Source organism: Copadichromis virginalis, linkage group LG9 (genome assembly GCF_057382275.1).
Source record: "Copadichromis virginalis isolate Kocher_CV1m ecotype Utaka linkage group LG9, C_Virginalis_male_GT1.1, whole genome shotgun sequence".
Lineage (NCBI taxonomy): Eukaryota > Metazoa > Chordata > Actinopteri > Cichliformes > Cichlidae > Copadichromis > Copadichromis virginalis.
Window position 1 is genome coordinate 23103657 of NC_140626.1, and position 22630 is coordinate 23126286.

General features: G+C 40.4%; 1 protein-coding gene across 1 annotated transcript in view; it reads left to right on the forward strand.

The window, feature by feature from the left end:
* Positions 1–7397: 7397 nt before the first annotated feature.
* Positions 7398–22630, forward strand: part of dlgap1b (discs, large (Drosophila) homolog-associated protein 1b) — a 98765-nt gene continuing 83532 nt past the window's right edge. Inside the window, exon 1 of the mRNA XM_085468259.1 lies at positions 7398–7584. The gene's annotated coding sequence lies outside the window, so the exon portion shown is untranslated. The remainder of the gene's footprint in view (positions 7585–22630) is intronic.

Below are 22630 nucleotides of genomic sequence, written 5' to 3' on the forward strand. Positions count from 1 at the left end.
AATTAAGGACCATCTCTCACTGTCAGACCTCTGTATGGGTGCTGTCATATTCATGACTGCCCACATATTGAAGTTGACTTAAAGATTTCGTTGCTGTCATGCAAATCTATTCCTTGCTCTCACATGAAGCATAAACAGTTTTCCTCAAATTACCCATCCTGTCCAAGAAATAATGCATCATTGAACCGAAAGAAAAGCTAATGGAAGGTAAAGTGAACATTTAATATGCAGAAGATTAATTGGTGCCCTCCCAAAGGGGACAAATCTATGAAAAGCAGTCACTGCAGAGAGATCCATATCAAGAGAAATAAGATGTGTGCTTTGGTATGGCTTGGCTCCTCTGGTCTGTGTCATGATTAATTATACTTCTGTAGAGGTTGTATCTCATTAAGTTACTGATAGTGTAACTGTGGTTACTCTAGAGTAATGATCCTGCACCGATACCCCAGCGTCAAAGCTTTCCTTTTTGCAAACTAACATTTAACAGCGCATGTCTTCCTGCAGCAGCATGTCTCTCATTCACCAGCTTTCTTTCTATCCATCATCCATGATTTACTTTCATATCCACCCACCCCCGCTCTTTCATCTCTGAATCCAATACTGTCGGAGCTATAAACTCCCAGCAGCAGAATACACGGTGGTTTAGTGGCATTGTTAGAGGGTTTCAAATGTGAAACTGCTTGATTCCAGGGAAGGTTTGCATGGATTTGTTTCTCACAAAGACATTTTTCCCTGAAACTAGAAAAACTCCATTCTTGGTGCTTTACATTGTATTATCCATTTGCATTATTCTGTGCTGAAATGTTGTAATTACCATGCCATGTCTAATTCTGCTGCAGTTGGTTATCCATGTATTTCCCAGTATCCTGCAGAAGTAGAACTGTACTTGTTGCATCTGGGTAATTTGGAGAGTACAGCAGTAGTACAGCAGTAGCAATAACAAATCATTTTTCCAATAAGTAAAGTTAGTGCCATTTAAAATTTGTAGCTGCAAGAAATCTACATCTGTAAGCCACAGCTTTCAGTCGCTGAATTTGTGCCCTTTTGTTGAAATTAAGTGACGCGCTGACAGGTACAACATCATGACAGAATTTTTTAACAAAATTATTTCAATATAAACTCAAAAAATATAGTAAATGCACACTGCATTTCTGCTCCTATAGTTTAATAACTTAACTTATATGAGCATATTTAGGTTTTGTTTTTGTTTTTTGGACTGGTTTGGGCAATAGAGAGAACTCCTGATAGATGTGACACAAACTGACCCTTTTTCAAGGTCGTAGTCTTTAGTCAATATGAGAGAAGGTCTTCTGACATCTGTCATTTCAGTTTGGCCCAGAATCATAGGAAAAGGAAGAAGAGAGAAGGAAAGGGCACAGAGCATGAAAAGGAAGCAGAAAGCAGTGCAGTGAAGCAAGGATAATGTAGTCCCTGTTTGGTTCTGTCAGCACCTTCTTACCTGTCAGTGAACAGTTCAGGCAGGAATTGCTCCAGTCTGTCTCAACCAGAAGGACATGGTAGCTACACGGTGACAGAAGGTAACAACACAATGCTATGGTACCAATAGTACGAGCTTATGCCCAAGAGTAGGACTTTCTTTCAAATGAAAGAAAAGATCTTGTGTAATGAAAGCCCACTGGAATGTATGAAATATGTAGTGTCAAGACTGCTCTGTGGTTATTAGAGAGACTATCCCATGGCTTCCCCATGACTGAAGGGTCAGCGCTTCAGTTTGTGCACCATGCTGTGTATTCATCTGGACAGTTGTCTTCTGTCCTGTCAAGATGTTTCTCAGCGAGCTTGCTTGAGTTAGACACTCACAGCTCAACAATGAAAATGTAAAATGTAGTCCAGCAAGGGTAAGTACAGTTTAAAAGGAAGGGGCAACTTGCTACTCTGGGTCCTCACATTAACATGCTTTTATGTGTCTGTGTTTTCTTGTTTTATGCTATGTAATATCTGGTTTGTGCTGATTTTCACACCACTTTCCAGTTTAATTTCGGGACATATCTGTGGTTTCCCCTTCTCATATCATAGGTTAAGTTATCAATTCTTTAGACTGAGAATTTGCAGAGAATTTAAGAAACTCGAATGATCACAAACAAGGCATACTGAGAAACTGACTCAGTAGTAAGCTCCACTTCCTCACAGTAAGAGAGTCCACATGGGGCCAGGGTTTTACTGTGTTTACATGATCTCCTAGTCAGTCCTCATGCAGGGATATGCTACTCCAAGCTTTCAGGATGGGTTAAAAATGGAGATCAATAACAGATATTTTTATTCTCATCGTATCTCTTCCTTTTTGCTCTGGTGTAGGGAGGACTTTAGTCTTTTTCCTTTACCCATGAATCTTGTTCTTTCCTACTCATCCCCTGTGCTGACAGATGACCGCTGTTACACTCTTACTCGTACTGTTCAATATTTAATACTTCCCCATGAATTTCTTTTGTAAAGTTTAGCTAAGTGTGAAAAGCAAAAGTCCCGTAGAGGGGAATGAGAGGCTAAGCATGAATGGCAGAGGGCAGCCGCGTGAATGTGAGAAGTAAAAAAGTGTAAATGTCGCCTATTCTGTTCTGAAAGATGAGGAGTTTGATTCTTTTTTAAATCCAGTGGTTTAGAGTGTTGAAAGTAAGGCCAGAGGTACAAAAAAGACTTTTACCAACTTGGTTTTAGTGGTATGTGTTAACTCTTTTATGATAATCCTTAATACATGAACTCAATCAATACAACCTAAATGGATCAATGTGATACAATTCCAAGATCCGATTTGTTCATCCTGATCTGAAATAATGTTTATCTAATGATTTAATATGTACACACACAAATCACTCACAGCATTGTGATTTTATAATATCAGCATTTCCAGGGGCTTGTAATTTTTTAGTTTTTGAAAAACTCATTTTGTATTCCACCCCTACATCTGAATTATTTAGCTCCAGTGCCATTTCTATTCTTAGTATTTTTACTAGTGTTTAGATGGCTGCAGACGAAGACTTAGCATGAAGTAAACACGATAAGCAGCATATTGTGTATGTTCATACAGATCATAAACAAATTCTTCTGGTTTGTGCATCACCTCAGTTCTTTCTTGTGAATATGAATGTTTAGTTATGTGCATGAGGACTTGTAATGAGTTATCATTTCCTTGGGCTAAAAGATGTGCAACATTAACTGTGAAATTAGAAAATGCAACATGTTCGTTCTATCTTTAACTTCAGACCTTCACACACAGCATCTGCCATTGTAGTACATTGTATGTGTGCACACTTACGTTTAAAACTACTGAAAGGTTTAAATTAGATAGTAATGTTTACCCGTTATTTTCCAGCCTGGAATAAATTTTCTCCAAGACAAAGAGGCTTGGATTAAATCAAGCTGGAAAGCAACAGTCTTGAAGGGAACATCAAAGGTTTTCACATGTCCCTCGGGTCTCTTCCACGAGCACCGATCAAAAATGCTGGGTGGGAATGTGCTTACAGTCTCCTATCCAGTGAAACTGATTTCATCCAGCCACGCCTCGTAGCCGAGAACTGCTAATCTCTCAAGTCTGAAATTGTTCTGAGAGAAGCAGCAGAAGAAGGACGAGTGGCAGTAGAGAAAAGGATTGGAAGGTAGAACTGAAATTGGCTGACATCTGGTGCATACTACTGCTGCAATCAATAAGCTTTCAAAGATGCAAATACATATTTGTTTTGTTAATTTTTTCTTTAATTTCAGTTGCTATGCAGTCTAGATTCCTTTTACTTTTATTCACCCAACAAATTTATCTCTGCAAGCAAATTACTCTTTTAAAAGTTCAGCTAGTTGATGCTTTGGTCTCATTTTTAAACAGACTCATTAGGATTGACACTGTTATGCTGTCATTGCTGTGGCAGCATCAGCAGAATTTTTAATGAATGATTAATAATTTACATGAATATGGCTTGTGCTTCATCTCCAAGCATCATAAATATGATTAATCAAATAAACTGAAATGTAATCATGAGCCACCAGATTATTCTGTTGACAGAGTCAATACTTAAATTCACATTAAAATACTGAACATTACTAATATTGAATTACAGAAAGGCAAATGAAAAGAAAGCAAGACATGTATTCTTAATTCTTATAATAGCATCTTGGAGTTCTTTGAGAGCTGAAGAGTCTGTGATTCCTGACAGACTATCAATATGTCATTTGAGGGTAATTGTGATGACAGAATCTAACAGTTACTTTTCACTTTCTGTCATTTTTTATATGTTTGCAAACCTCCTTTGGACTGAATTATTGATAAATAGCTGGCTGTTGCATGCTGAGTCTGAGAGAAGGGTAAAACATGGTCCGGATTCTTTCATAGACCGGCTACACAAATGCATACACCAAGAGTAGCTGTTCAGTACAAATTCGTTGAAAAATGTCTTCAAACACTGCTCTCTTTTTTAAAAATACAATATTAAAGATTTTCCATTTTGCTAATTTGGTTAAGTAAGCGTCATGGATTTTGTTTTTCTTGGCAAATTTTGAAGGAACCAAGTCTCATAACACACTTTAATATGTGGGCCTAGGTAAGCGTCATTGGTCTTCTGCTCATCCGAGATACTGTGATGCAAATCGGACAACACATTCATCCTCAGGGACTAAAAGCATCAGCACAAGTTCCCTTGAAGACATCACATACAAACTCACGCACACACACAATCCAAGTACAATGCATACACACACGCTCCTGCGTTTAGATCTCTGCCCTTGTTGTTCTTGAAGGACAGCTCTGAGAGATTTACTGCTGTCAGCTTCGAGGGAGAATTTAGTTTTCCCTTCAGAAAGAAAAGTCTGTCATCGCACTGGGATCAGGCAGGCTTGAATCATTACACCCATAATGAACATTAAATGGAATGAAATGAGGAACAAAAACTGGCTAGTGTGATTTGTACAAATTTCACCTCAGTTCATTTTTAATGCTTCACCAGCAACGCAAATAATCAATCTTATTTGCATACAGAGCAAGTGTAACAACTCATTATAGCTCTATTTATTTATTTTCTCCTCCCTCCCTCTCAGGCTCCGGGTTGTGAGTTGGGTCACAGAAATATTGATTTCACCCACACTTTCCGGGAACGCCTTTATTGACTGACTGCCACCAATAAATTGTTGATCGCTTGTTGATGAAAAGCCTTTGGGCTACAGTAAATCCTCCTAATAATGTGTCAATGCAGCTATTTTCTTGTGCGCTGTCAAAACCAAAGCACAGCCATGTATCACATTCTACATGCATAAGTGATTTGGTTAAACCCCGATCTTTCAAAATCCAACACCAGTTCTATGGTGCTGCTGCTGTTGTTACCAGGGTTTTGCCATTGAAGTATGCAACCTTGTTATCAGATTCAGGCTGCCTGGCAGGCATAAAACACTGGCTGGCATGCTATGTTGGTTCTTGTTGTTGTTTTAACTAGCAAAGTAGCCTCCAGTCATTCAGCAGTGTCACTGGCAGAGAGAGCGTAATGGGAGAAGTATGCATTATGTGACACAGTTATGAATTTTTTTGTGTATGTGTGTGATTAATTATTACGGGGGGGGGTTTCTAGACAGATCTATCCAAGAGGACAACAGAAATCGCAACAAATTTGACATAACAGCTCTGGATTAAAGTCTGGATTAAAAATAATGCAGAAAACAGAGTAGATGCAGTAATAAAGACTCATGAGAATGTTTGCAAAACAGTAATATTCTTTAATATGTATAAATTTAGCACAAAAAGTAAGGCAATTTGTGTTTGGTTCAATACTTCATTCTTGTAACAATGCTCCTTGCAAATTAATCTTATATCATTGGAAAGCCTGTTTATGTCCCCTTTAAATGATGCCACAATTGTAAGAAAAATGCATTTGTGGGTTGAGCAGCATAGCTAAGTAAATGGACTGGGCCCCTGAAAAACAGATTTTCTCTGCCAAATGCATTTTCCTTACAAATGAGATGACATCCACAGTGGTGCATGACCTGTACGACACCTGCTGCGACCAGGCCATATTTCACCCACGCTTAAAATTTGTATTATTTTATTTATCACGTAAGATATATATTATCACGTTGATATAAGTTGGCTTAAGAACTGAGGCTAAAATGCAGTTCTTGATTCCTTTGGTAAGATGGGAATTGAAAACTTTAGCTCAGGGGTGTCAAACTCAAATACACAGTGGGCCAAAATTCAAAACTGGAACAAAGTCGCGGGCTAAGATTAATATTTATTGAAAAAAAAATCTTCCTCCAGATATAAGAATGAATCTTTTCTTATGGACTCAAATAAGTTTTGCTGGAAAACTGAATATGGAACAAGCAAAGCTTAATACTAAACAATATATATATTAGCTGTATAATACCAGTAGGCCAGCTCTAATAGTAATTTGGTATGGCTTCGCGGGCCAAATGTAATTAGGCCCCCAGAGTTTGACACCTATGCGTTTAGCTTAAAGAGCTGTGTTAATCATTTATCCCTAATATTTTAGAGAACTTCCCTCTCAGATTACTGGCTTAACTGTGGTTTCTAGGATATTTAAAAGTAGAATGGGAGGCAGAGCCTTCAGCTTCCAGCTCCCTCTCCTGTAGAACCAGCTCCCAGTTTGGACACCCTCTCTACTTTAAAAATTGGTCTTAAAACTTTCCTTTTTGATAAAGCATGCATTTATGGCTGGATCAGGTGACCCTGAATCCTCCCTTAATTATGCTGCAATAGGTCTAGGCTGCTTGGGGCTTCCCATGATGCGCTGTGTCTTCTCCTCTCACCTTTAAACACCTCTCTGCATTTAGTCATTAGCTACTATTAGGCTAATATTGGCTCTCTTTCGGTGTGTCTTTTGTGCTGTCTTCCTCCCCTCACCCCCAGTGGAAAAATGGCTGCCCCTCTCTTAGCCTGCTGGAGGTTTCTTCCTGTCAAAAGGGAGTTTTTCCTTCCCAATAGCGCCAAGTGTTTGTTAGTAGGGTGCTTGTCTGGGTGTTTGGGTTTCCTGGTATTACTGTAGGGTCTTTGCCTTACGATATTAAATGCTTTGAAGCCGCTATTGTTGTTATTAGACATACCTGTCAATAACTCCTTGTACAGCCTCAGTATTCCTGTTGTTCAGGTAAATGTTGAGTTATAGCAATATTAGCTTCTAGCTGTTAGTAATTAACCTTTAACCTAGCTTGTAAATTAGCTAATTAAATGCAGCTGTGAGTATATTTATAGTTTCCCGCCTTTTGCTTATAACAACCTAAGCTTAAGTGTTAATTCACATGACATCATAAGAATTTTACAGCTGGTCTCGAGTATGTTTCGTGAGTCAAATCCGGACGACTCTACCGCGGAGGAATCCAGGCAGCAGACTCCATGTCGGACTTTCCCTTTCTCCGTTCGTGTGAAGCGCTGTTTCATACGTTCAGTGATGCCTCTGCAGCTCACAGACGGAGCGATACAGGAAGATACTACAGTCAGTGGGACCTTATCACCCAAGTGACGTCGTATATGATCAATCCCGACTTGTAATAATCTCAAAGCAAAGAAGCAATTTCAGCCGAATCCCCAGGACTACTCTGGAGGCAACTGTGGGACGGTCAGTCTACTGTGTTGACAAGGTAGGGCAACTGCGCAAATTGTTTTTTCCCCCGTTTCATTCATTCTGCAGTGAGTATTTGTTTGCACCTGTCGTGACTTAAAAACAATCCTCTCTTTGATCAAGTAGTGTTTCGACATCTACTTTTATTAAAACATGCAAACCTGGGATGCAATACTGTTTTTTTTCTCATGTTGTCACATTATTTTCTTCACGATTTACTGTTTAGATTTTTTTTCTTTTTTTTTGTACAAGTTTCTTTAAAACACGGGGCACCTAAAGAGGAAAAAAACAAAAACACAAAACGCCTCATATTTGGGCAAAGTTGTTGGTCTGGACGTTCCCCTTTAGCACGTTGACAGCTGTCCCTACCACTTGCCGCAAGTGATAATGAGGCAAAAATATCCAATCACCCTTTCCGTGCGCCTTGACGGAACAACCGCGTCTGCAATTGCGTATTTGGGATTTTAATATGACGACAAACTGCAGAATTTCTCTTTTACAAGAACACAGTAAACAGTGATTCTTCTAATGAATGCTTGGGGGGGAATCAGAACATGATACTGCCACTTGTTAGACGAGGATGCAGCAGTGACCATGAGAACATGTGCCATGGCTCTCCACGTCCAGAGGTTTGGGGGTAGCATTCTGGTCACTTCTTAATATCCAGCGCTGAAGCCTTGCAGATGGTGCGAGCTCTACTGGATATTAGGGGTTAAATTCCTTATTTCTATATCCACGTCAAGCTGCTCTGTGGGTTTATTCAGACTATTCTTTGGTCACCCAGTCTCCTTGGAAATTGGCTTTGATGTTGAATGTATTCTGCACTTCTTCCAGCCTGAATGTGTGATTCCAGTCATTAAAACACTGCCTCGAGTAGTAGCCTGTGTAATTCAGCCCATATAAATGAACAACGCTACATCTGTAAATTACTCTCTGGACTAACTCCAGATGTGATGTGAATGGATCACTTGTCTGATGTAAAAATGCACAAGGAGTTTGTCTGCGAAAATAACGCTGCATTAATGGCTCATTATGGATGGGAATGATACACTCAGTAATTCTTGCGTGTGTGGAGGGGCACTGATTTGTTATACATATACATACATATATATGCATGCTACAAGGTAGAGAGAACAGAATTCAAGAATGACAGGAAGGGATCAAGGCTAAGAGGTTAACGAACTATGAAGAAGCCATTATATAGACTCCCAAAATGAACTAAGCACTTAACACACACAGAAATGGGACTATTGACTGAAAGCTGCAGCTCATGCAGATCTGCACATTTTGAGGTCATGTGCTACAGAACAAGAAGCATATTTAATGATTTTTTTTCCCACTCTCCCCGTGTTATCTTCCTCTTTATATTCCTACAGAAATTGAAAGGCATTGCACGCAGACGACCCAAGCACATTCTCTTATCTCAAAGAAGCAGGGAACAATCCCTCAATCTGTTGATCTTCCCTCGGCACATGTGTCACTTCCTTAAACTATAATCATGCACGCTTTCCTTGTTAAACACAAGGGTTCTACATCTGCTCACCTTTCCAACCCAGTCCTCCTTTACAGACCCTCTGCAACTCATATTACTGACTGCAGTGGCTTCATACCACCATGGAGGAGGAGGAGTGTCTGAGTGATCATTAGCAGCATTTCGTCTTTGCCTGTCAGTTAATGATGGACTCGGGGCTGAACTCTAAACCCTATCCTTCATTAGCTTCCCTTTTGTCTTGATGCTGTTATCAGCTCTAGTAGCATCCCCTTGTGTCATTTCTACATATTCAGCAAAGTCACAGAAAATGTAACTGACTGAACTGTGGATGATTTGTAGCCATTACTTTGTCCACATCAGTAATCGAATGGCTTGTCCTTGTCGGACTGTATTTTTGTTGATCCTGTTTAGTTAAAATCGCGATGATATCTGCTCTGCTACAAAAAAATACGTTTAAACACTTCCTCGGTCACTGCTTTCTGGGTGCTGCCAGTGGAATATTAAGAATGCTTTCGAGGTGAGATAATGGATGCTGAATATCTGTACTTTTCACACTTCTTCCTTCCTCACCAAGTCTCACTCAATCATGCAAATAATGCTGTCCAGATGTAAATGTATCATCATCGCGGGCAGACCAAACAAGCTTGCTTTCTCTTCTGCATGAGATTGCCTCTTAAGCCACGGAAGCCTGAAATTAAAGTGCAATTATTAAAGGGGCCATCAGATTTAAGAAGCCTGGGGGGCAGAAGGGAGGCTTGGACTAGCAGTGGGACAAATATTGCTTTCTGACACCTCAAGGGTTTACAATAAAATTAAGGCACAATGACGGCAAAGAAGATTTTGCAAAGCACAGTGATGACATAGCTGTTACTCATGACTTGTCGCCCCTCAGGTTTTATTAGTGAAGACCAGAAGTCACAGTCATATCATAATGATGGTTGTGGATGACAGCAATGATGAGTCAGCTATTGCCGGATTCTCTGATGTGCTATAAATCCAGGCTGTGTTCTTTTTTTCATTCTTGAATTTTAATTACACTGCACTGTTCAGCAGCGCCGAGCCCTGTCGGGTCTCACTACGTCTTGCTGCTCGTCTGTGGTTCACTTATGAGAACAGGACATCTTCTGTTTCCGAGGTTTCACTCTGGCAATAAGAAGACTTACCAGTTTGGCTTGAGGGGACTCTTCAAGCACTCCTGCTCTACCCGTCTAATCTCAGCCTGCGCACTTTCTGGTGCTGCTTAGATTGGTCGTATGGGAGCTGTCAGCAGGCCAATTTAATTTCTTCAGCTTTTCTCCTGTGAATCTTTTTTAAATCAGGAGAAAAAGCTGTGTGTTAGCTCAGAGAAGCTAAAGAAAGTTATTTTTTAGGATCAAACTACGAACTTAACAAAGACTGTTGCATTAGAGACTGTGCACAGGCCCTCGTGAAGAATTGGTGTGCCATCACCAGTGAAACGGGACACACTGTGCTTGATGCTGAATGAACGCATACTCGGTGCACGGCAACCTGTACTAATACTACACTTCTGAGATTATCTGTCTATTGGCAGGGGTTAAGCCACAAAACGCTTTCTGCTTCCTAGGATTTGCTCGTAATAGCATCTCTGATATTGTACATTTTTTTTCTATATTCTTGAATGCCATAATTCATTCGTTTATGTGAGACAGTCACTCAGCTGACAAATATAATTAATTTGTGGGGACCCTGATATCAGACTGCAGCTAAAGCATGAGGCAAAGTATACTGACACTGATAATGTCACTTTGGTGGATATACAGTGCTCCGCTGTGGGATTTCTGTGTGTGCAGTAGCTTTTGAGTCACTGATGAGGAGCATTGTTTGCCATTACAGCTTCCCTTCATGCCTGCTAATGCCTGCAGGTCACACTACAGTCTAAGCCCCGGGCTGCCTTTCTTTCTCACTGTTGACAGCATGCATCTCTATACACATTTAAAAACACAAAGTAGCGTACAGTGTATCTTTTTACATCCAATCTGCAGTCCAAGGCGTTTAATGTTTGAACGATGTGACACACACACACACACACACATATATATATATATATATATATATATATATATATATATATATAGTTAGTATAAATGTAGTATAAAGACATACATTAGACCTGCTTTTGCCAGGGAACAATGTAAATTCTGATGGGAGAGTGAGAGAAATGGGGAGAGAGTCATGGTCGTTTGCCTTCCAGCTATTGCAGCATGCTCCAACTGTGAAAGGCCACTGCCATTGTTGGGTAACATAATCCACCAGGGAGGCCTTCAGCCAGACACTGGGGAGGACTACCTATACACACTCTCCCTCTCTTTCTCTCTAAGTAAAGATGCATATCCCTTTCAGTGGTGGAATCAGCTGCTGAATGCTAAGCAATTCTGAAGTGTTACCGAACTTGTGTGTGAGGTTACAGCACACACATCCCATTATTGTTGCCATTCTGAGCAGAAACACTCCGCTTGCTACTTGCCTCATTTAAACTGTCTTTTGATAGTGGTAGATCCTGATACTCTCCGGTGATGGCGAGCTGAGGACCTGGATTAAGAAATACAGACATGCAAATGCCTCCTCTGTGAAAATGTAAACCATAGATAACTGTCTGGATGGTTTTAATCAAGTGTTGTGGAGTGTGTGGTCACCTACGGAATGGATACCAACAATAATGTGTCTGTGAGAAACAGATTTGTGGTTTAATAGTGGAAGCAGTAGCTCACAATGGATCACATATAGACTCGTGCTTACGAGTATTGGGTTGCTTGCAATCTAATTAGCATGAATGTTTTCCCATCATAGAGGCCACATACTCTGGATGCATATGCACATTAGATAGAAGATGCATTTGATATGCACTTGAGGGAGATATACGTGATTCAGGCTGCCTGATTAAAATATTATTTATCTATCCGTACACAATTTAATCCTTTATCAGAAGATAAACAGAAAATGTAGTTGGCTAACTACTTTGATTTCATTAAAAAAAGATAATCAAATTCTTTGGTTTCAGTTTTCAATTTCATTCCTAATGCATGCCATAAAGCAATGGAAACATTATGTTATGACCTCAGTGGTACTAGATTTGAGAAGCTGAATCCACTATATGACTGCCTGTACTGGAGAAGGACATTAAATTTGATTCTCCTTAGCTCTGGGTGTGTGTAAACCAAATGTAAGAAGGTTTAACAACCGTGTAGTCTCAGGGGAAAAAACACAAAACAACAACTGCTGCACAGCTGTTATGCTTTCTGTATATGTAATGTGTAAATCTATGCCAAAAAGGAGTCTATTGAGGGAATCCTTCTTGTATTCTGTATTCCAACTTACAAATGTAATTATGTAATTTTTTTACAGTGCCTAAAGAATGCCCATTGATCCTAAATTCATATTGAATATAATGACTCAAAACATTTTAAATTGGTAGATTAGATTTCTCCACAGGTAAACATGAATCAGGAATTTGAGAAATTGTTACATTTAACCACCGAAGTAGAACATTTAAAAAAGTGGTTCAGGATGACTTGATACATCCACATGGCCTGATTTGAAATTCCTCCATTTTAACATTAGCTGGATTATTTTAAAAAAGCCAAATACCAGTCATGTTGTTCCTGAAAAGGTTTACACATTTGCTTTTCTCACTTACAGCTCCATGGTGTTTTTTCTATGCATGTGAAAAGCCCCTTAAAGCTAAGTGAAGTCCCTAAATGCCCCAGTTGCGAGGTGGGTTAGTAGGTTAGTAGACATGTGTCTCACATGCATGAGAAGTGGCATTATGCCATTGTTATTTAAACAGGATTTCACCCTATAATTCCAAACAACACTGACTGACTAAAATCTGAAAAGCCAGCGGCAGCATTGATGCTATTTTTTTTTTTGCACCAAAGTCTGTAAGCATGTGTGCACAGTAAAGCCAAGGGCTTTCATTTGCATGCATACTGAAGCTTTAGGAAAGTCTAAATAGCTTGTCTCCCAGACTGACAGTAATGAGAGGAGAGGATTGATGCCTCTTTGAGAAGATTTTGACAAGTTCTTGCTGTTTTGGCAGGAGGCATTAAAGATTATGGTATCGATAGAACAGTGAAAGGTAATCCTGAGCAGTGCTTTATTTTAAGCCCATAATAGTGTGTGCACATGTCCATTTTGCTACATTTTGTCATTTTTGCTAAAAACAGGGGTCTTTTTTTGTATCCAAACAATCCAAAAATATTTTATAACATATATAGCCTGTTATTGAATAAATAAAATCTGATGACTGTCTGACAGAAGCCTAGCAGCCATTTTTAATGTGGGTCCTGTTGCTGCAGCACCCATGTTTTCATGGCAATCATCCTCATGAAACCCTAACCACCTGGGTAGGATGATTAGTAGGAGCACAATCAGTGTCATGTCAAACTATTTGACCGTCAAATAGCACAGGTGTCACATCCCTGCGGTAATAAATTAATGTGACATTTTCACCGTTGTCTCATACTGATGGGAGATTTTCCAATCCAAGCCTGATGCACCGTGTTGCATCTTTGGGAAGGGAGCGGGAATTTAAGAGCCATTTAAGAAGAGAAGCCAGAGCCTGCTTAGGTATGTTATTAGACCATCAGTTCCTGAAGAATGGTAAATAACCTGTATTTGTATAGTGCCTTACTAGTCCCTAAGGACCCCAAAGCGCTTTACATATTCAGTCATCCACCCATTCACACACTGGTGATGGCAAGCTACATTGGGGCGCACTGACAGAGGCAAGGCTGCCGGACACTGGCGCCACCAGGCCACCACCAGTAGGCAACGGGTGAAGTGACTTGCCCAAGGACACAATGACCGAGACTGTCGGAGCCGGGGCTCGAACCGGCAACCTTCCAATTACAAGACGAACTGCCAACTCTTGAGCCACGATCGCCAACGAAGTTTTGATATGGGGGCAAACATACTGCACACAGTTTAAACTGTTATTATTATTTATATTGCGCAATTAGGAAAGCTTTGTTTTTAACACATGCTAATGTCATTACTAATGGCATTTTTGGATTTTCTCTTTATAGCAAGGACAGAAACTCTCCTGTTTGGATATGTAGCCGCCAGAACATCAGATTTTTTCATTTACTTTCAGTGATATTGAAAACTGATCTGCTGTCAGAAGCTGTTACGGGTAGAATTAACTTCTGGGACAAAAGTACTGCATTTGCTGTAACTGCTTCACAATAAAAGCCACTCCATGTTTTACTAGTTGGTTGTTTTTGATGTGAAGTGACAGCAGTAGACAATATTCAGCTTGCCTTCAACTAATGCAGGTCTGATATGGTTATGGAGTCGGCTGTTAACATTGGGGCTTATCTAGCTCGGGACATGTTGCTTTTGTCAGTATACTTTTATTTAAAGGATGTCAGGCATTAATGACACCATAAATAGCATCAACAGTATCGATAACAGCATTTGATGAAGTTTAAGCCTTCAAGATTAAAGCTTTAAAGAAAATTCCACTTTCTTTTACTTTCATATGTCAAACTGTCTTTATCGTTTCAGTTTTTATTGGTTTCCATCAAGGATTTCCCTCTTTTCCCCAGATATCATACAATTGTATTACTCAGCATACTAGTTTTCTGAGGAGTGGCTTAAAGGAACAATAGGGAGGGGGGTGGGGGGGGGCTTTTCTTGACCAGCCAGCATCCCTTCGTGCCCCAGCTTTCTGCAGTGCCCTCTAGCAGCCGGCCTGGCCGCCTCTCACTAGCTGTGACAGGAGAAGGAGGAAGATGATGAATCAGGGACATGACGAAGATATCCCCAGCATCGACTTCTCCGTGAGATGCTGGGCAGTGTCACACAGGGAGAAAGTGTGATCACAGTTTTATTTATCCAGTTTATAGCTCATGGGCAAGTGTGGTTCCTCAGCCTTGGCAGACTGTTTAATAAGGCCCATGTGTATGTCTCTTATTAGTTTCTGGTTAATGACAGAGCACTTTGCAGTCTCCCTAATAATGGTGTTTTAGTGAGATTTGGAATTCACTTAACTTGCTATATATTCAATCTTTTTAAAGAACCTCCTCCTTTTGCAGAACACTCAGCAGTGGGCATTAGCATGTCACGTGCCTGTCAGTCTCCATGGGAGGTCCAGACTGTCATGTGATCTTACGTCGAGGAAAGCCTCCATGAGCAAGGCTCTTGTGTATTTAAAGCAAGGAGATTTATTTAAGAGCCCATTACACAAGATAAGCTGCAAAAGGTACAGCTCTAAATGGAATAGAGGAGCCTATTTGTAAATGTCCGCAAGTGCCTGACTTTAAGTGCATGGCGGGGAGATGAATGGAGACGATAAGCAATAGAGGGTAATTTTAACAATGGGTATTTGAAAGGGTAGATATTTTGTGATGACAGCCTTTAATTGATCTCATCACTTTTGAATGGGGTTTTTATTGAGCTCATCTAAAGGCTGACAGCGCTAGCTAGAAGGATAGCTCTTGTGTCCTGAATGTCGTACAGGAATTCTGATGCATTCCCCCCCCCTTTTTTTAAAATCCTGCACAGTACACATGCTTATTTTCATCCAATCCTTGATAACAAAAGCCTGCATGAGATCGTCAGAGGCAGGACTGACTGCGCAGGGAGGTTTGACACAGTTGTTTTAGATCCAGAATGGCATCAGTGCAGGCTGAAAGTTAGTTAAAGCATTAAAAGGATGCACCCAGTATAGTAGTTTGTGGTGCTAAACCATGTCATATAATCAACCGTTAAATAACTTAGGGTAAAAAAGGTAGCACATGCGGGGCTTCAGGACAAAGTAGACTTATCTCAATTTCACTAATTAATCCAGCCCTGTCAACAAACATGCTAACATTTCGGCCTACTGGCCTCCATCAATGCGTCCGCGCAGCCTCAAAGGCCCTTTGTGTTTTGGATTTATTTGAGAGAGTGGCCCTCAAGCATAGTGCCAATCTTCCCAGTAAACCCTACAGGGAGCTTTTCCTGCTGTGAAAAGTTGAAATACCCATTGACTTTCAGTGGCAGCTTACAGTTTTTTCAGCTCTTCTAGCTTCTCTTATTGGAACAGAGCGTAAGCTGATGTAATTTCAAAATTACACAATTGATATTTGAGTAGTTAGAAATAAGGCTTACAAGTGTCCATCACTGGGTAGACATGAAGTGTATTTGTCCCATTTTGTATACAGTACATGAATACAACATGGGGTAATCTTGATATGGTTGCATGATTCATAGGATTAGTTGGGATTAGCGAAGCTAACTTTTACATGACAGCAGCAATAATCTGTTCTCGAACTAATAACAATAATCAGGTTGGGAACTAATTCCCACTTGAAACTGACTGCAACACTGCAGCACATTTGACACTTAAATAATTGATAAAGAGAGGAGGCACAGGGTGGGGGTCTAGATGTAATCATAACATGTGCTGGAGTTTCATATAGGACCTACGTACTGTGGAATGTCCATGTGAGAAAAGGCAGGGCCCTAAAACTCTGCCAGATTTCATTTCACGCTCCGCAGAGCACAGCCTCTGAGACGGTGACATTTACATGGCCCTCTATACCACTGCCAGTTGCTGCAGGCCCAAGGCACTGGCTAAATCAGGCACAAGGGCCAATGAATGAGGAGGCAATGCGAGCGGGAGAACAAGGAGGAGATGGCTAATGTGCTGTGCAGAAGAGCCAAACAAGAGAGCATGATTTCATGAGTTGTTAAAAGGAGTGTATCACGTCACGACCGTCCTTAAATTAAAATACTTTTCTTTGGAGGTAGATGCAGATGTGAAATCTATTACTTGTGCAGTGCTAATGCATCATGTTTGCTCCTGTTATACATTATTGGGAGTGCTTCCAGTATGACCAAGACCTCTGTAAATGATTCTGGTCTCTTTGTGGGAGTTGTTTTGCACAAACATAATAAAGGAGTTCATTTAGGGAAAACTCATTAAACAAATAAATGGCACTGCATGTGCATCACCGGGGTTGAACATTTGTGTGTGAGTAGATGGGTAGCATCGGGGGCAGGATTGTTCAGGGATTATCTGCTTCAACGACCACCTGGTTCTCTCTTAACCAGGAGGTCATCGGGCTAGTTTGATTTTAAGTCAATCCCCTCCTCTTACTTAACTTTGTCCCTGACTAATCTAATTTGGTTTCCACCCATAGTAGCGTCCCATTTCACTCTAACCAGTAAGAGTAGCTCAGTCTGTACTGAGCTCTCTCTCGCATTTTTTTTTTTAAATAACACTTCCCATGAGATGTTTCCCAGTTGGCTGAAATAAAAATTCACAGCAGCTGCAAACACTGAGGTTTGTCTGTCTGCTTTCAAAAGAAACCCTTTGGCAATAGGAGAATCGTTCTTTGCCTAAAATCATTCTAGGCTCCTTTTAAAGATCTTCTAGTAAGTCCCCCCAAAACGGTATAAAGACAATGCACATTTAACTTATATAATCATAGATGCACTGGGCAGTTTCTCATGCTGTATCCTCTCAGGGATTTCTGCTATGGAGCCAATTTGGCACAAATTCTCTCCTCATTTTGGTCTTCAAATCTTGGCGCTTGCTTTTGTTTTTGTTCCCTGGCAAGTCACTTTGCTCTGATATTTCTTTTTTTCCCAGGTGGCGTGAAACTATCGATGTGTTTGTGTAAACACATCAGTCAGCATGTTTTGAATGGAGCCAGTTCAACTCTGAAAGCTGTTGTACATGACAGCCTTTCATTGTGTGCAACAATGCCTTATTGAAGTCTGAACATAATGTTGAGCGGTAACCATTACTGCAGGATTATCAGATGTAGAAGAAGACAAGGCAGATGGATACAATGATGGGAGTAGTTTGAGACAGGTGGAGGTCAGCATTGCTACCACGCAGTCTCACTGGTCCTGTTTGTCACGGAGCAGTGAATCAATACAATTGTCAAGTGGATGAGTCCACACTGCTAGTTCATTACAAAGTGTTAAATCTAGCAATGGTGCTTACTAACTGCCATAATGAGGTGGTAACAAAGTTATGGAATGATTAGTGAGCATGTGTCCCAGCAGGACGGCGAGGGAGAGCGAGCTTGGGGAGGTTACAGTATGACAGATGGTGACTGTATGTGTGTGTCACTGTGTGAATACGTGAACGCTACTGCTTTGGGGTTGTTTTTGCACACAAACAAGTGGAAAAAAATAACTAAATATTTCATTGAACTTGATGATATTGATGCTAGCAGGGACTTGGACTTACAGGCAGTTTTGATTTCATTCCAGTGTGATTCATCAGCAGGGTCAGCTTTGACAGCAACGCTTTTTGAATATTGTTTTCAATTTAGTTGATTATAAATTAGTTGTGCTAAGAACAGTATTGTCAGTGTTTGATTGGCAAGAAAAGATGGTTATTTTTAGCATCCTGTGTTAAAAATCGTGTTTTGATGTGTCAAACTATCTTTTTTTAAAATTCTATTTGCAGATTATATTATCTTAGCTTTATGCTTTTTATCCAGATTCAAGGCTTCCTTAACAATATCTTAAATAGAAGTAATCCTTTTTGCATTAATTCATGGATTCTTATGTGCTTTACTGGGACAGTCATTTGTAAATTCAAGTCTATACAGATTACAGAGGCTGACAAACACACTGACCATTATCAGGCTTGTTTTCACGATATCACATGATACTACTACACAAATCTGTAAAGCATGCCAGAAGGGGTGTAAAATAAACGCAACTCCGCGTGTGGTGTTTTTAGGTTCTGCCGTAAATCACCATGTTGCACGTTGACTGCAAGAGAAGGAAAGAGAACGAGTGGAGGCAGAGGAGGGAGGGGCTGAATCTGTGGTACAAAGCCAAAACACGACCGATGCCAAGGTGGCAGGCACGGAAGGAGGTGGAAGAGAGTGAGAGGGAGAAGATGAGAAGGGAACACCTTCTTCTCAATCTAATAAGCTGCATGTATAGGCACTGAAGGACAAACCCCTATTTATAGCCAATCATCTAGATTGCCCCCTTTCACGCAACTAGCATTTTCAGGGGTGTTAGGGGTTATTTTTCTACATACACGAGAGGCCATTTTCTTCCATTTCTTTTTGCGACGTGTTTAACAGGCTCGAAAATGGCTCAAACTACATAACAGCGAGTTGTGACAATTTTGGGGCACATGCATCATGCATTTGCTCACTGTTAGTCATTTCACACCCACAGGAAGAAGACAAATTGGTCACATCCATTTCTTTCTTGTGTTTTTTTTCTCTTTTGTTTTGTTTTCTTTACTGGGGCACCATTAAAATGCACCTAAACGGTGACTGTTAAAATTCATTGCAGGAGATGTACACTAAATGCAGATAGGGGGGGGGAAAAAAACGAATATTAATTGAAAATCCACGCCCACATCCTGTCAACTCTTTAGTGACTGAGACATTTAGAGGCTAGATTTATTTGTAATTTAATTAGCGGGGAAGAAAAAAAGGTCACACATGCTGAGATCTGTGCACATGGGTGACGGGGAGAGTTCTTTGCTAATTGAGCACAAAATGGACTGACAGCTGGAGGTCAGGCATCAGTTGGCCCTGTGGCCTGGGCGATGGGGCTGATGTGGAATTAGCTGGCTTCTCGTCCTGTTATTGGTGCTTTTTTTTCAGGTCACCAGCTACGCCTGCATTCTCGTTGAGCCTTTTCAGGGACATGCCACTTTTAGTATAGATAATCTTGATGTACATAATAAAAGTGGTTTTGGATTGAATTCAGGACAGCAGATTTGCAGGGAGATCAAAATATGTTTTTGGCTGAAACTAAGTGATGGTGTGTGTGTGTGTGTGTGTGTGTGTGTGTGTGTGTCTGCATGTGTATTTTTGTGTGTGAGTGAGACAGAGACATAGTGGAAAGGGAAGAGGGAGAGATGAATGAATGTCCCTGACTGAGAGCAAGCTAGGAATGACTTCAGCACCACGGACAGAGTCTCATGCTCCAGGCACATCACAATACTCTTTTATCTGTATCACTACATGCCATCTGTTCACACAGGCACACGCACCGATTGAAAAGTGAATGCACGTTTATAGATTAATGAACATTGCAATGCTGCAAAGATCTGAGGGGCAACTTTCTGTGACAAGCTCAGCGAACTCAAGATTGCAGCCTGCGAAAGGAACCGAGCTGAGCATTACCTGATATATTTATCTGCTTTTTTTTTTTTTTAAAGCTTACACATTTAAGGAAATGTAGTTAGATAAATGCTGGCAAACACTCATGGTTCTCGCATGGCATTGCACAAAAGAAGGAAGCATCAGAATAGAGAATACCAATCCTAAAATCACAGTTTCTAGTAGTTTCTAGACACAATCTGAAACAACAGCTTGGTTTCAGAACCTTCTATACGAAAGCATATTTGTTCATTTTAGCCTCCAGTGTGTCTTGGCTGGTAGAAACATATTTGTTTCAAAAGGATGACTGCTTGAGTTTGTGTGATGTTCAGCTTCTAGGTACAGTAGGCGCTGCCTGACATCGCACAGATGAGATAGATCAAACTAGTTTCCTGCCTAACAGTGTCGAGAGGATCTGGGGACACATCTCCAAGCTGTTTCATCCCCACCATACTTGAATATTCATTTCCGTCTAGCTTACTTCCTTGACTCCGTTTAGACAGGCATTTCATTGAACATTCTAGTCTGGGCAAGATGGCTCTTGTCTGAATTACACTTAAAAGTTTTCAAAAGTTCTTTTCTTGTCTTTTGTTTGCACTTGGCACATCAAAAAGGAGATCAAGTGGAAAATGCAGACAGACACCTATTTACGCTCTAATTTGAGGTCATGAAGCAAATCAATTAAAAGCATTGTCCCATTTTTTGAATGAGACGTGTCCAATGCATTATGAACGGCAAGCAAGGCTTTGTAGCATAATTAGCAAGTTGTCTAGAAGAGGATACAGATTTTTTTTTCTCTTCACTGAACACTTTCCACGCTCCCAGGCAGACAGGCAATAAGAGCCTGCATGACATACTGGCATTTGTGAGGACACCAAAATCTCTTTGGCTGTTCTGGCAGAGAGAGAGACAAGTGCACAGGCAGCAGAAAATGGCTTAGTCAGGGTCATCACTAGCCAATAGCTTTGGATAGCTGTGACAAGCCAGGGCATTTTCTCAGGCTCCAATAAACCGAGTGAGAAAAGATCTTCTTGGTGCAACTTTGCCAACAAACCATTTTCTCACGGTATTTACTTGGAGTAGTTATCATACATTTGATGGAGTAGTGTGAATGATGGGGCCACCATAAGTAGAAAATACCTTTTAAAAACAGAATTGTATGTCATAGGTGTATATGTTTTTTATAATTATTTTAACTCTACAAACCTCAATCACAAGTGGTGATTGTATTTTTTTTCTAATCTGCATGAACAGCCACATCAGAAAGGGAAAGCTTCATTATGTCTGGAGTCATCTGAGTCACAATGCCTCTGTTTCCTGCTGGGATTATTCTTTCCATGTCAAAGTGCCTTTTTCTCTTCTGCATCTGTCTTTTCACTGCAGATGCATGTAATCATATATTGTTGTTGAAGTTCAGTGGCCCGCAGAACAACAGATGTACTGTACTTCCTGCCACGCAAGCCATGTCTCTTAAGCTTTTGTTAAGTGGGATGAAAGTCCACTGAAATCTCCTAGCTAAGGGTAAAGGTTCATCATGTTCTATAGACACTTTGTTTGTTTTATCATAATGTCTTTAAAAAATAAATATATATATATATATATAGAGAGAGAGAGAGAGAGAGAGAGAGAGAGAGAGAGAGAGAGAGAGAGCTCTGAAATGTACAGGTAAACACAATTGCCCCAAAACAGAGTGGGAGATACTGTATTGACAAAGTACATCCATTTTATGCACATGCACAAAAACACATACTTGATGATGTCATTTGTATAATCTGATGGAATCTGGGCCAGCTTGGACGAGGAGGCAGCCGGAGGGATGAGCAGTCACTGTCATAATGATTTGGTGTGTAGGAGGGGAGGTATGGGGAAAAGAGAAGTGTGTGTGTGTGTGTGTGTGTGTATTGGAAAGGGGTGTCACCAAACACACTATTTTCTTCCTTGTTCACTGGGGGTTTTTGCTTCATACGCAGGCTGCAAAAAACAAAATGTACCGATGTGTGAGTCATTACACTTCGTGATGTTGTAATTTATGCAGTCACTTAAATTAAAAGGAAATGGTTCTGCTTCATGTGAACCATTAAGCTATTACTCATTTATTTTTGGCTGATGTGAACAGGTGAGCTGAGGAAAATGTGTAAAACACGAGATAAGAACAAGGGGAGATCATTACTGGTTCGGTGCTTTTGAAGGTTTGTTGGTAAATGCTGCAATTATCGTGCTTACACCCAACTGTGATAAATGGCAGATTTCCTTCAAGCCTAAACACACACATTCCACATTTTTTCCTGTGTTCATCCTTTAAATGTTGGCTTTGCTTTTGGAATACCTCATGTTTCCAAATGGCACACAATTTGGGGCAACATCTTTGATAGGGAGGGAAAAAAAAGCTCAAACAAAAACATTGCGTTTGGTTGCAAGCCATACAATAAATTCTTGGAACAAATCCTGTTGAAGTCACACCAGGCATTTAGATT